We start from the raw sequence: 15,493 nt of genomic DNA, 5'->3' as shown, positions 1-15,493 counted from the left end.
AGTTTCTATCATGTCCCCCCTTTCCCTTCTCTGCTCTAAACTGTATGTTCAATGTCCATTAGGGCAGTGTTCAGCGTTTTAGTAATGCCACTGTGAAGTTTGACAGGTAAAAATAGTGGTGCAATCAGGGCCGGTGCTAGGGTGTCCGGCGCCCTCCTGCAAACCATAAATTTTGCACCCTTTCACATTGCCATTGCAACAAGCTGCAGCCCGATTTTGGGAGCGTATGCAACATGCAATCCTATGGAGGATCTCGGGTGCATGTACATGTATGCATACACTATCTCAGTGCTGTGTCCGCCAAATGTTGCAGGCACTAAAGGTGCCCATACACACTGCGATCCGGACATTGCATATCATCCAGGCATTCACAGACAGCGCTACATGCCTCAGCGCAAGTGTCCGTGAGGAAGAGGGGGCAGGTCGCAGGAGGTGTGTGCGGTGCAGGGAGCATCGCTTTATACTGCCGCCCGCCAGCTGTCAGACAGGCACTGCGGGCAACGTGCAGGAGGCAGTGACAGTGAGGGCTAAGGCAGCTTTAGCACAGCAGGGAGGGAGACAGCGCCTTTTCAGCATGGCGCCTCCCTGCTTTGCAGGAGCTGCTGAGTGGGTAGCGCCGGCCCTGGGTGCAATTCAGGTTGGGACACAAGGCAAAAGTGCGGCAGATTCATGATGAGGACGAAGCAAAAGGGTGATCATTAATGAATGCTAATCTGTTGACATACTGTAGCTGTCAATATGGTGAAAAATGCAGGGCAGGGGAGAAATCATGGCAAAGCAAGACATTCGAACCAGTGGTCAGATTGCTGCTGCTTCTTCCAGATGTTTCAGGCTAATAGGTTTCTGTTTTGATAGATATTTGTACCTTGCCATGGTCAATGCTATTTTGTGTGCCTTCTGTGAGGTATTCAGCGCTTTACGGCAACGGTGATGGGAGAAGCACACAGGGGGTTAAAGGCCATCGCACAGTATCTAGATGACTTCCTTGTGGCAGGGCCACCGGGGCCAAATGAGTTTTTTTTTACATAATTCAGAATTCCTTTTGCACAGAAGATGACAGAAGGTTCGAAGAGGGTTAATGCAACAGTACTTAGGCATTAAAATGTACACAAGAGATCAGCTACAGCATCAGGGCAAAGAAGATAATGCTTGGGCAGGGGCAGTCAATGCTGGGGAGGCACAATTTCACATGCAAGGTGATTCCCATGAACAGGGGTTTTAAAAGGTGTTTGTAGCAAGCCACCATACGAATTTCTGATGCAGTGGCCTGCTAGTTTGGTTGGAGGCAGCGTTGCTCAATCACAAGTTTAGATTAGAAGAAAAAAAGATTTTGTTCATCTAGAAGAAAAAAATTATTTACAGTCAGAGCAGTCAAACTTTGGAACTCTCTTCCTGGAGAAGTGGTGTCAGCAGACACTATAAATACGTTTAAAATAAGGTTGGGTAAACATTTATTGGTTAAAAACATCCATGGGTAGGAATAAGTAACATAATCTGTCTTTAAAATATCATAACATACTATACAACAGGGGATAAACTATTATAAACAAAGGTTGAACTAGATGGACGCAAGTCTTTATTCAGCCTCACCTACTATGTAAATATGTATGCATTGCAGTTATCCGTGGATGCAGCGAGGGTGATAGGGGTGGCTGCAGGGCTATCTAGAAATTGGCCAGCTTTACAGTGTTTCATGCTAGCAATGGCTGGGTACATTTGGGACCACAGGCCAGCCAACAGGCATATACAATTTTGGTGAGTCAAGGCAGGGGCAGAGCAGGCGGTAAAATATCTGTGTAAACATCCACACTCAGTATTGGGCTGCTTAGTTGGTTACTGGTGGTAGGCCACTGCGAACATCAGGTTCAAAGTAAAGCATGTCCGCGCCGCTGATGGCTGCCTAGGCGCTGTGCAGCTTGGCGGGTATGTGTCCCCTGTGTGATAAATGTGCTGTCCCTGCTTATGTTGCTACCTACCTGGCTGCCGCAGCGACCAGTGGCGCCGCCGATGGCTGCCTAGGCGCTGTTCAGCTCGGCGGGTTCATGTCCCCTATGTGATAAATGTACTGTCCTGCTTATATTGCTACCTACCTGGCTGCTGCAACGACCAGTGGCGCCGCTGATGGCTGCCTAGGCGCTGTGCAGCTTGGCAGGCATGTGATCCCCGCAAGTGATGTCTAAATGCTCTCAATGTAATGCGTTTAATGTCTCAATGGAATGTGTAAAATGTCTCAATGGTATGCATGTAACGTGTCGTCGTTCCCCCCCCCCCCCCCCCCCCATTTCATCCCTGCTGATGCTGCACTGTAATCCACAAAAAATTCCTAGTGTGCGCAAGCACACATGGCCAATAAAGTTGATTCTGATTCTGATTCTGATTCTGATGTGTCAGGGGAAAGAATCATTATAGCAAAAACGTTGCCCAGACAGCACCACAAGCAGGACAGTTGGCATTGCATGCCCTTCCCATCATTGGGCAGAGAGCAGAGCTTATTTAGCTTGGGGAACAGACCCCTTGTGCCAAAGACAGGAAGGCATATGCTGCCTGGAGTAAGCGACAGAAGTTCCAAGCTACTGGAGATTCCTACACCAAACAACTAGGGTAAGGACCTACACCAGGGCTGGGCAATTGTGGCCCTCCAGATGTTGAGGAACTACACATTCCAGCATGCCTTGCATCAGTTTCATCATGGCCACATAGCAAAACTAATGCAAAGCATCCTGGGATGTGTAGTTCCTCAACATCTGGAAGGTCGCAATTGCCCAGCCCTGACCTACACCAACAGCTATGGGCATTTATGACCAAGTTCGGAAGTGACCAAGCATCCAGAGCCAAGGTGACTTCCATGCTAGCTGGCATCACCTTTTTCACTAGGCCTGAGGTTGTAGTGAATTAATCAGGGTAGAACTGGAATGGTTAAAGAAGCGCTAGTTTGGTAGAAGCTATAGGGTCCAACATAAACCCCAGGATGTACTGTACTAGTACAGAGCATGCAAGGGGCTGGCATAGAGAGTGAGAAGCATGGCAAATGGGAGGAGACAGCAGAGGTCTGCAGACGCCCCCTCAGTGGGTGAATGGCCGCATACCAGGCTACAGCCTTTGAAATGGCGAGCGTGATATGCGCCAGGGGGCTGGCTTCCTAAGGGGAATTGTTGCAGTGCCCACTAGATAGGCAGAGCATTCCCTGGGGAGCAAAACCAGGTGGTAATGCACTTTGCTTTGCCCACTATTTCTGTTCATGCCCTGCAACCTAGTAAGGCGGTATATATTAATATATTCCACTATCTATTATAGCAACATTGCCTTTTGTTTGGATTATGTAATGGGATCCAAAAGATATTTAGGCTGCTACTATCACTGCCACATTTAAGGGCTTGTGCTTTGAACTGTACTTTGTAATGAGTTTATGAGTACATTTTTGCCTAAGGCTACAAAAGATCAACACTAGTGGCAGCAAGTTGACATCTGTAACTAGAATAGCTTGTGGACATTTTTAACACTACTTTCTTCCCTAAAAAAAATTTTCAACAGTTCTTTAATTTATAGTTTCTAAAATAGAGTTGAGCAAAGGCTTATTTGCCACACTAATCATGTGTGTGTCTGCAATATACTGTAGTCATATGCAGGGCTATTTTTCTGCAGGCTCCAGCAGGAACTGAGGCTCTTATTCTAGTTTACTCTTTCTGACAAAATATTTCTTAGATGGACAAAACCATGTGCACTGCAGGTGAGGCAGGTGTAAAACCCCACCCAGATCTAATTATCTCTGCACAGGTAACACCTGCCTCACCTGAAGTGCACATGTTTTTTTCCATCTAAGAAATATTTTGTCAGAAGGAGTGAACTAGAATAAGGGCCTCAGTTCCTGCTGGAGCCTGCTGAAAAAAAGCCCTGGTCATATGTATTCTCCACTTGCCACTTGCCACTGAACAGACTGTGGGGGAAATTTACTAAGATTGAATGGCTACAAATGCCTGTATTCGTTGCCATTCGTTGTCAATAAAATTAAATAAAATTTTGCTCATTTAATAAGGTTTAAATACGTGTGTGTTATCTGTTTTACTAATAGTATATTCATTCAAATTTTGTTTTATGAATGAATACACTATCGAAAGAACACATACGTATTTTACATTCACTTGAATGGTGAATACAAATTTACTATCAGGTTGTATGCTGAATATGGCAGGTAATTCAGCAGAAAATACACCTGGAAAATACTCCTCATTTTCCAGGTGTATTGGGCTGAAGCCTGCACAGATCAGTCAGATATCTGGTAGCTTGTATGGGGTAGCTGGTAATAGTCTGCCCACAGAATACAATGATGTGCACGCATTGCGGTACGCTGCTACAGTATATGGCTGGGCCACTCCAGAAGGCATATTTTCTTCTGTTGAAGCCATTCCATTTTTGATCTACTTCTGTGCTTTGAGTTCTTGTCCCTGTTGCATCACCCATCTTCTGTTGAGCTTTAATTGGTGGACAGATGGCTTTAAGTTATCCTGCCAAAGTCTTGATAAACTTGGGAATTCATTTTTCAGTTGATGATAGCAATCTGTCCAGGCAAAGCAACCCCAAACCATGATTCTTGCTCAACCATACTTCACAGTTGGGATGAGGTTTTGATGTTGGTGTGCTGTGCCTTTTTTTCTCCACACATAGTGTTGTTTGTTCCTTCCAAACCACTCAACTTTGGTTTAATCTGTCCACAGAATATTTTGCCGGTAGTGTTGTGGAACATTCAGATGCTGCTTTGCAAACGTCAAATGTGCAGCAATGTTTTTTGTGGACAGCAGTGGCTTCCTCCATGGTGTCCTCCAATAAACTCCATTCTGGTTTAGTGTTTTACGTATCGTACAGTAGTTTCATCAACAGAGATGTTGGCATGTGCCAGTTTTCTGTAAGTCTTTAACTGACACTCTAGGATTATTTTCACACTTCATTGAGCATTCTGCACTGTGCACTTGCAGTCATCTTCACAGGATGGCCACTTCTAGGTAGAGTAGAAACAGTTCTGCACTTTCTTCATTTAAAGACAATCTGTCTTACCTTGGACTGATGAACATAAAGGCTTTTAGAGATACTTTTGTAACCGTTTCCAGCTTTATGCAAGTCAACAATTCTTAATCGTCGGGATTCTGAGAGCTCTTTTGTTTGAGGCATGGTTCACATCAGACAATGCTTCTTGAGTATAGCAAACTGAAAACTGGTGTGTGTTTTTTAAAGGGCAGGGCAGCTATAACCATCACCTCCAACCTTGTCTCATTGATTGGATTCCAGGTTGCCTGACTACAGACTCCAATTAGCTCTGGGCGAACCCATTAGCCTAGGGGTTCACATACTTTGTCCACCGTGCACTGTGAATGTTTACATAATCAATAAAAACATGAGAACAAATAATTGTTTGTGTGGTATTAGTTTAAGCAGACTGTGTTTGTTGTGACTTAGATGAAGATCAGAACACATTTTATGACCAATTTACGAAGAAATCCAGGTAATTCCAAAAGGGTACACATACTTTTTCTTGCAATTGTAGTGCCAGCATTTGGTGTTGCACTTTATAATTGGGAACACAATAGTAACAAAACAAGACTAGGGGCCTTATTCTGATTGACTCGCAAGTACAATTGCGTCACTAAAATTTGTCTGTACTGAACATTTTTGTATCTTCTTCTAAGAGCAGAATAGGCGAGGTAGTTGGATGGCATCATGCTCCCTGGGGCTGGGGCTAATCCAGTGGGGGCATGACCAGTGCGATCGCTCTCACTTTACCCCCCCCCCCCCCCACATACACACACAGACAGAAGAGATTGAGGCAGCACCATAGCTGGGCCAGCACACGGCAGCATGTGCTGGCTGGGAAATGAGGCTGCTGCTGATGGGTAAGTGGCGTGGTGGCGGACCCAGTCCCCTGCTAAGCCCTCCCATTAGGACCGGCCTAGGTAATTGGTACTTTTGTATTATCACGAAGCCCACAAAATCGGCGGAAAATTGGCCGCAAATCGCATGCAAAAAAGCGGGTGCGAGTTTGCGGACGATTTTCGGACGATTTCCGCCGATTTTTGGCTGATTTCTCGCCACACTTCAGGCTCGTTGGCTCGCTGTGCTCGCCACACTATCTAAAATCAACTCCACGCCGAAGTGGATAGTGGGGGTATGAAAAGGTCGGAGGACGCGTACCGCCGCCGCTCGCCACGCTTCGGGTTGGTGTTGATAGTGGGGGTGGCGTTAACAATGGGGGTGCATTTAACATTGCGAATCACATCACATCGCATGCCACTTGCTGGCATGCGTTGCTATGCGATATTTAATTGTACAATCAGGGGCATTATCCCGAAAATCACATCACATACCATCGCATAGTACCTGGGGGTGTGCAAGGATGCAATAACATGCAAATCGGCAGGAAATGGCCGAAAATCAGCAAAAAATCGGCAAAAAAACTTTGCCCTTTGAATCTTACAATTCCAGTCATAACAATTCATTAAAACAACTCAGACAAACCTCCTTTTCTGATTCCTACTACATAACTCTGTCACCATTTATCTTATACCTCTTTTATACTTCTTCACCAGGTCGCACACAGAATTTTGTATCCAGCTCCGACCTAGGTGCGATCTGGCTTGAGATCCATTTTACACTGTTGACAAGACCTGGCGTAAGGCCAGTAGGGTGGCGTCACATGAGATCATCTCCCAGCACTGGCTGTTTCATTTCTGTGAACGGCTCTACGCTCGCATCGTCCCGTGTTACCTGTTTACAATGCAGCATAAGCCAGATTTAATCAGTGTTTAAACCTGGCTGACACATCGGTAAACCATACATTTATCATGATTTGACAGTTGTGTAAAAGATCTAGCTCTCTCCACTAGAACAAGCTGGAATATGTGAGAGACCAATTCTCTCTGATCAGAGAAGTGATGATGACAAGTCTAAAGGTGCGTACACACGGGTGCAATTATGTATGAAATCGCTGGCAAAATGGTCGCTCAGCGACCATATTGCCAGTGAGTTCATGTGCAGCCGGCGATAGATGGCTGGGAGCGCGCTCCCGCGGCCAGCCCTTCATAGTCGCTGGTCCTGCGACCAGCGGCTTCCCCCAGCGATCGCCGGGCAGGAGGTCAGCGCCGGAGAAATAAGCGCTGTTCTCCCATGCCCTGCGACGCTGCTCCCTCCCTCCTCCCGTCACCTGCTGCTGCGCTCCGCCTCCGCCCCGTAGCAGTGTCTCCTTTTCATCGCTGATGAAAAGGAGACACTAGCAATATGATTGCTGGGGATATATTGCTAGCAATATATCCCCAGCAATCATATAGACCCGTGTGTACACAGCATAAAGGGCCCCTTACACTTGTGAGATTTTGTGAGATTTGACCCAATTCAGGTGGATACCATTAGGTACAGATGGGTCATTGTACATCCTTGCTGGCGGGTCGCCAGAACGTACGCGCTGGCGACCCGCCAGCAGCCTCGCCAGCGAGGAGACTGAGACGCGCGTGCGTCTCCCGCGCACGCGCGTCTCAGTCTCCGTCGCTAGCGTGGCGGAAACCCTGTCCGTCTCCGCCTCAGGGAGACGGACGGGGTTAGGGGGGGGTTAGGGGGGATGCGGGCAGGCGGCGGGGACCCCGGGTTACCGCCGGCAAGCCGGCGGGGACCCGGGGAAACGTTTGGAAGCGCCGTCGGAAGGGGGCGCGCGCGCCTCTCGTGCGCGCGCGCCCCCTTCTCACGATCGCCATGGCGCTGGCGGGGGATGGCGGCTGGCGACGCCAGCGCCATCCCCAGCAAAGATGGACCGTGACCCATCTGTATAACCAAGAGATTGTAATAGATTGATCCTCCTGCACATAGGATAAATCTCGACTCAATCAGGTCCAATTTGTTGAACAATAAGTTGAACAAGTGTAAATTGTTTATAAATATCCTTGAAGTTGGCTGCAAACATTATTACTTTTTCCAGCAAGTAGCAAAAACTAAATTATACCCTGTAATGGTGCTAAAGTTATTAATAAAATAAAATATTAATATAAATATAAATACAAATACAATCTGCATTGATGAGATTATTGGATTAATAAAGGTAAAGTTTAACCCTTTTATGACAAAAAGTAAAGGAAGCTATTGTAATCAAAATATGTGCACATGAAGAACAAAAATTTCAAGTCCATTAAATATTTATTATGCACAAAAATCTTTAACACATAAAGCTAATTCAAAAATAATATTTTTGTGCTTTTAATGCTCTGCTTATTAGTGCAAACATAGATGGTTTAAAAAAAGATGAATTGCATTTATGGATAATATCATTTATCCAGAATAAAATCTATTACACTAATCTTGTAGCAAAGAACAATACATATAAATATATGTTTTATATGTAGCTATAATAATTAAAATTAATAAATAAAATTATACAAATAAATTATATATACTGTATTGTATTGCAATCACAAATCAGTATCTTCAAATTAGCATGCATCCTAACAATAAACAATTCTGTAAACAAAAAAAAAATTTAATTACCGTGTTACATACCAGGAAACTATTTGCCAAAAAGACAGAGACAGATAGTACTGGAATGACGCTGAGGAATTGACACGGCAGTATGTGACATAAAAACAATTATAGCACAATGTCATAATATAGCTTTGGACCAGAATACATTATTAACTGACAATTGTATTAAAATAAATGTCACCTCAACAGTGGATTTACATATAAACATTCTTATAAAACCAATTTATCTAATATAGTGTTCAGCTGAGAAAGAATGGAAAACAACATGAAAGATCTAGAACACTATAATTATGGGCCTTATTCTGATCGGTGCGGCCCGATCAGAATATGCGGCCACGACCGTGCAGGCGAATCCCCGCCTTCCATACGGATCGCCACCTGCCGTCCGTACGCAGATATGTGGCGATCCGCATGAAATTGGACGGGGATACGCCTCCTCCGTCTTGGGAGCAGCCCCTGCATTCGATGGTCGCCGAACATCGAATGCAGGGCCGCACGCTCCACCAGGTCCCGCCACCCAAGACCACACGGACACTTGTCCGTGTGAAATCATGTATGGGGGCGGGCAGCTGACATCCGGCGATGTCAGATGCCAGCCCCGTACCCACGCGTCACGGCCTCAATACCATGCATACGCCCCGCGTTTGCATGGGAACGCCCATGAAACGCGGGGCGTATGCATAGGGTAATGAGGCTAAGTAGCCCCTCACGCCCCCTGTGCGGCGTATAAAGAATCCGTGCGGCGAAATCGCCTGCACATGCGCAGAGTGACCTCTGCACATGCGCAGACGATCAACATCGGCGGGCCGTCCGCATGCGGTAATATCCGCACCGATCAGAATAAGGCCCTATATGTCAGTAATTGAGTGCAGACATTTTTAAGAGAATGTCTCCCATTGTTTCTCCAATATTATGCACTGAACAAAGAGTGCCGCAGAAACTTAAGTGGAGCTGGGTACTCAACTATTCAGTATCTATTCTATTCAAAAGCCAAAAACTGTAGTATGAACTATAGAAAGCCTAGTCTGTATATGGACTTCAACAAGAAGGCTTATAGATCTTTATTAACCCCTTCACGACATTTGACGTATATATACGTCATGGTCGGGAAGTACTTCCCGACACATGACGTATATATACGTCATGACTTCTAACTGTCACTGCGTCTAGAGACGCAGTGACAGTTAGGTGATGTCTGCTGTCCCTGACAGCAGACATCCCCCCTCGCCGCCCAGGGGGGGCAGGGGTGCCCCCCCCGGTCGGCGATCGCTGTGATTGGCTGTTCAAATCTGAACAGCCATTCACAGCGTTTCCTGTGTTACCGGCGGCTAAGCCGCTCGGTAACACAGGGATCGGTGGTGATCGGTGCTGTCAGGTACAGCACCGATCACCACCGATGTGCAGCCCACCCCTCGCACCCGCCGGGCACTCACCCGGCAGCAGCAGCGGCTCCAACGGCTCCCCCGGAGCATCTGGAGCGCACGCAGCGCTGCCCTCCTCCCCCCTCCCCCCCGCAGCAGCAGCAGCAGCATCAAGCTGCTGAAAAAGGTTTACAATAAAATATATGCACTGAAAATATATGTATATATATATATATATATATATATATACATACACACACACATATATATATATATATATATATATATGTGTGTGTGTATATATATGTATATATATAAATATATATATATATACATATATACACACATATATATATATTTATATATATATATATGTGTGTGTGTGTGTGTGTGTATATACCCCACCGATCGCCAGCCCCCCCCCCCCCCCTCCCACCCGGCAGCCCCCCTCCCTCCCACCCACCCGGCTGCCGCAGCGCCAGCACCCCTCCCACCCCCCCGCCAGCCGCAGCGCCAGCCCCCCTCCCAAAGCTGGTGACTAAAATGGGGTCACTTGTGGGGGGGTTCCACTGTATTGGTGCTTCGGGGGTCTTGCTAATGCGACATAGCACCCACCATTCATTCCGCCACCAAAAATCACTCCTTCCCTTCTGAGTCCTGCCATGCACCCAACTGGTATTTTTTGGTCACACGTGAGGCATTGCCGTACTCGGGAGAAATTGGGGCACAGATTTTGGGGTGCTTTGTCTCCTTCATTCCTTGTGAAAATAAAAAATTTTGAGCCAGAACTGCATTTTTCTGTAAAAAATTACATTTTTTTACACAAAAATGCAGATCTGGCTCAAAATTTTTCATTTTCACAAGGAATGAAGGAGACAAAGCACCCCAAAATCTGTGCCCCAATTTCTCCCGAGTACGGCAATGCCTCATGTGTGACCAAAAAATACCAGTTGGGTGCATGGCAGGACTCAGAAGGGAAGGAGTGATTTTTGGATTTTGCAGCACAGATTCTGGTTGAATGACCCCCGAAACACCCATACAGTGGAACCCCCCCACAAGTGACCCCATTTTGCAAACTACACCCTTCAGGGAATTCATCAAGGGGTATAGTGTACATTTCAAACCCCCCGGGGTTTCACCAATTTTGATACAACTGAGCTGTGAAAATGAAAAATTAATTTTTTTTCATTTTCACTGCCCAGTTGTACCACAATTGGTGAAACCCCTGGGGGTTTGAAATGTACACTATACCCCTAGATGAATTCCCTGAAGGGTGTAGTTTGCAAAATGGGGTCACTTGTGGGGGGGTACCTAACTTTTAGCATCTTATGGTGCCTAGAAACCTACATTGTGCCTAAAAAATAATCTCATAAAAAGGAGGCTCCAAAATCAAGTAGGTGCTCCTTCTATTATGAAGCCTGTGGTTTGGTCACCGTGCACACTAGGGCCACATATAGGATATTTATGAAAACCAAAGAATTGGGGGAATCAATTTTTAGTCACATTTCTCTAGTAAAATCTACTGTGTTCCTTAGAAAAATGTATTAAAATTGCAAATCTGCAAAAAAAATGAAATTTTGAAATTTCACCTACACTTTCTTTTAATTTCTGTGAAACACCTAAAGGGTTAACAAACTTCCAAAATGCTGTTTTGAATACTGTGAGGGGTGCAGTTTTTGAAATGGCATCATTTATGGGGGTGTCTCACATACAAGTCACTCAAAGTCACATCATAACTGACCTGGTCCCTAAAAAAATCAGAGTTTGAAATTTTCTTGAAAATTTGAGAATTTGCTATTCATATTTTAAGCCTCCTAGTGTCCAAAAAAATGAAAATGAGGTTGAAATAATGATGGCAACATAAAGTAGACATATGGTCTATGTTAGTTATTCACTATTTTGAGTGGTAAGATTATTTGTCTCACAAGCAGAAAATTTAACATTTTGCAAATCGCAAAATTTTCCATTTTTTTACGACATTTTGGTATTTTTCACAAAAAAACACAGACTGTATCGACGAAAATTTACCACTAACTTGAAGTACAATGTGTCACGAGAAAACAATCTCAAAATCACTGGGATAAGTAAAAGCAAAAAAAAGTTATCCCCACTTAAGTGATACATGCCAGATTTGAAAAAAAGGGCTCTGTCAGGAAGGCAAAAACTGGCTCTGTCATGAAGGGGTTAAAATAAAGCATTTTGTCCATTGAAATATATATTAAAGTGGGAAATGGTCTCTTGGCTGAAAATGTCAGATGTAGCTTCTGCTTGCTACCAACTAGCACCTGAGACTTTGTCCTATAGTGTAGCTAACCTGCCCTCTACTTAAACTAGCACCCACCTGTGCAGACTATTCATTGAGCTGCCTGTTATCTCTGTGGTCTTCAACCCTAAAGTGAGTTCCCACTTTTGGGTGCCTGTTCCGACATAACCTTTGCATTCACTTCTCCCAGACTTTCGGTTCATTATCCACTGTACCGGAATTGCTTCATCCCACAGAGTGAACGGTAGCTGGAGTCTCATTCCTGTCTGCTTCAGATTTCTTCACTATAAATTAGATGTCTTGTGCCCTCTGTCATTTCGCTGCCAGTGGCTCCTCACTATCCTCAACAGCACCATGGACCTGTCATCTGACCATTTTCACCTCAGTGGAACTGGATGCTGCTTGTAGATCCTGAGATCATGTGAAACTCTGGACATGATTCAGATGGGGATGAAGTTGTATCGCTGCTACTTACATGGAATCGGCAGTGATAGCACGTATATGTTAACACAGACTATTTTCAATAATTATCTGAGCTGGATCTTAGGTTAAGGCATTGAAATATTTTTGACACTAATAAGCGAGCTGTGTGATCCATGGGGTTGCACAAGCCTGCCATTACAGGTCCTACAAAGAGGGCAGTAAATGTCCTTTCTTTAAAGAAGTTCTTGGTCTCATTCCTTCCACATAATGACAGTGACACACCGCAGTTTTGAGAAGTGGAGTCCATCACTGCCCCTTCCCTGGACCTCAAAAAGCATCAGACTGTCAATCACTGACAGTTGTGGCCTTATCACCCTTCCACACCACAACAGCCCACCTGAAGCCATTCCTACTATTTTGGACTGCAAGTTGTAGAGTGTCACAGTGCTCCAGAGCTCAGTGAGTTCCGGTGGTATTAGTCCTCCAGGGTTCCACTGCCTGTGCTGCAGTGTGGTGCCCCCCTCGCTGACTGGTGTTTGTTCTCCTAATGTGCTGAGAGGACCCCTGGCATTCATCCTGTTTCCCTTGTATGCTGGTATGGGTAGCATTTCTCTCCCTGGCTGCTGTGGGTGGCTGTAACTCCAGGTGGCTCTTGTTCCCATAGGGGCACACATATTGCACTGTTTGAAATTAAAAATGATAGGTGCAAGACGCCGGGCAACTATCCTGGGTCTGTGTAAATCCTACATGCATATTCAGCATCCACACCATTCACACCATCCCAGCGAGAGTTGTGACATACTGTAGATGAAGGTACTGCAGGCTTGTTGTGGACAAGGAGAAAATCTCTCATGCAGAAGGCCCTGTGGAGTCAAATCCTTCCTATCTGAATTATAGCCCTCTACCAGTATATTCCTCATTGTACCCTCTTCTCTAACCCCTCTCCACCTCCAGGATAACCCTCAATGCCTTGCTTATTATGTGAACTGGTAATGGCACAGACACAGCCCCAGTTCTGTACTAGGTCCTCCTAGGCACTTACGACAGTGGAAGCTATTATTGTTTCTTTTGTCAGGAAAGAGATGCATCCAGTGACCTCATCTTTGTAACACTCTAGGACAATAGCATTGGTTGACTTGAAAACTATGCAATCAAGGACTTGGGTGTAGAAATAACACCAGATGCTGGGGTCTCACTGAAGATGTGCCCACAGATGGTTTGTTCAATGATATCAACAAAATCATTAGGGAAATCCTTGTCCTTGACTCCAGTGATACTGTTAAATTCTACAAGACATACCAAGTGCTATATCTGAAGAGATCAGCTATTGGCCAGCTTCACGATGAGTAGAATTTAATGGTTGCTGAATGCAAATCTTTCAAGAGATTTCCTGGATCACAATTCGACTATTAAGGTTTTTTTTTTTACAAATTTGACATCTATGGCTAGGACTTTCCACTCAACCTTTAAGATCTTCACAAAAGGAAATGTACTGTTCCTATGTGCATGTACTGATCTTGAATCATCTTGCTCTGCTCTAGACTGTAAATGTTGTGGTTCATATTTGGCAAGTTCTCTCTCTTTATGTGATTCTTCCATCTAGTCTTCTCAGAGTTGAGAGATGACAAATATTTAACATTCTTGTATATGTGTCCTCCTAAATATTCTCTTTTGTTACATGTAACTGGGCTGTTCACTCCACATTGCAACCAATGTTTTTGGGACATACTGTAGGCTCCTTGGGATACCTCTTGCTATCCAGGAGTGGTTTTCTAATTGTACTGTATACTATATTACATCTTTCCATGTTATGCCCTACCCTAGCAGCTGTTCCTACTTCCCTCCCCACCCCCAGTTCCCACTTTACATCTCTGCCACTTTCCTACTCCATCTCTATACCGCTGAACCAACTGCCTTAGGATGTCTACCATTTATATCATGGTCCTTATTCTGGTTCACTTGCAAAGGCAAATTCCTTTTCAAATGGACAAAACATATGCACTGCAGGTGGAGCAAATGTAACTTGAGCAGAGAGATTTAGATTTAGGTGGGGTTTTACTTCAAAGTGAGATCTATATTGCAGTGTAAAAATAAAGCAGCCAATATTTTCCCTGCACAGACACACAATTACCCAAATCTAATTATCTCTGCACAAGCTTCATCTGCCCCACCTGCAGTGCACATGGTTTTGTCCATTTGAGAAGGAATTTGCCTTTGCAAGTGAACCAGAATAATGGCCTATGTGTAGTCATTTGTACATTATCTCAATAAACACTAGAGCGCTGAAAACAACTGAGAAGAGAAATAAAGTTCTTTATTATCTGAAATCTGACAGCACTGATTAATGATAAATTCAAGAATGACTTTTGCCAGGAGCCGTGGAGATGGAGAACTTGCACTTATGTCCTGACAGGAATTTACAATAATGAATGATTGCTGCACTGACTCCCCTTAAAAAAGGATATTGCCTGCCTGATATTGTTGAAGTTAAGTAGAATCAGCTGGGGGCCACATGCATATTGTCTTCCCTAGTCTGAGGACGAACTTCCCCCATTCTGCCCATATGTAATGGTGGTGACATGCAGTGAATTATGCCGGAGGTCACACTACTGTACCAGAAAATATATCAAGTCAGCTACCAACCACACTGATTGCTCCTAGCAATCTGACCACTGTAGTAATTGTGCCCAATATCCCTACTGACTCCAACTTCTGTTTCTCACTTGAAAAAATTGTTCATCATGTTACAAAAAAATATCTTTTAAAAAACCAAAGTGCCAATGTGATAATATCAGCCCAATCAGCAATGCGAATAATTATGCAATTAGGAATTCCTGCATGTTGGATGAGGAGGTTGCTACTTTGAGAGTGTCCTGACCAAAATTGGTAATTCACCTCGATTACCTATAACAACCAGAATCATCCCAAACTGGTT

Source organism: Crinia signifera, chromosome 4, assembly GCF_055691185.1.
Source record: "Crinia signifera chromosome 4, ASM5569118v1, whole genome shotgun sequence".
Classification (NCBI taxonomy): domain Eukaryota; kingdom Metazoa; phylum Chordata; class Amphibia; order Anura; family Myobatrachidae; genus Crinia; species Crinia signifera.
The sequence above is the reverse complement of the archived record's forward strand: the minus strand, read 5'-3'. Positions refer to the sequence as shown.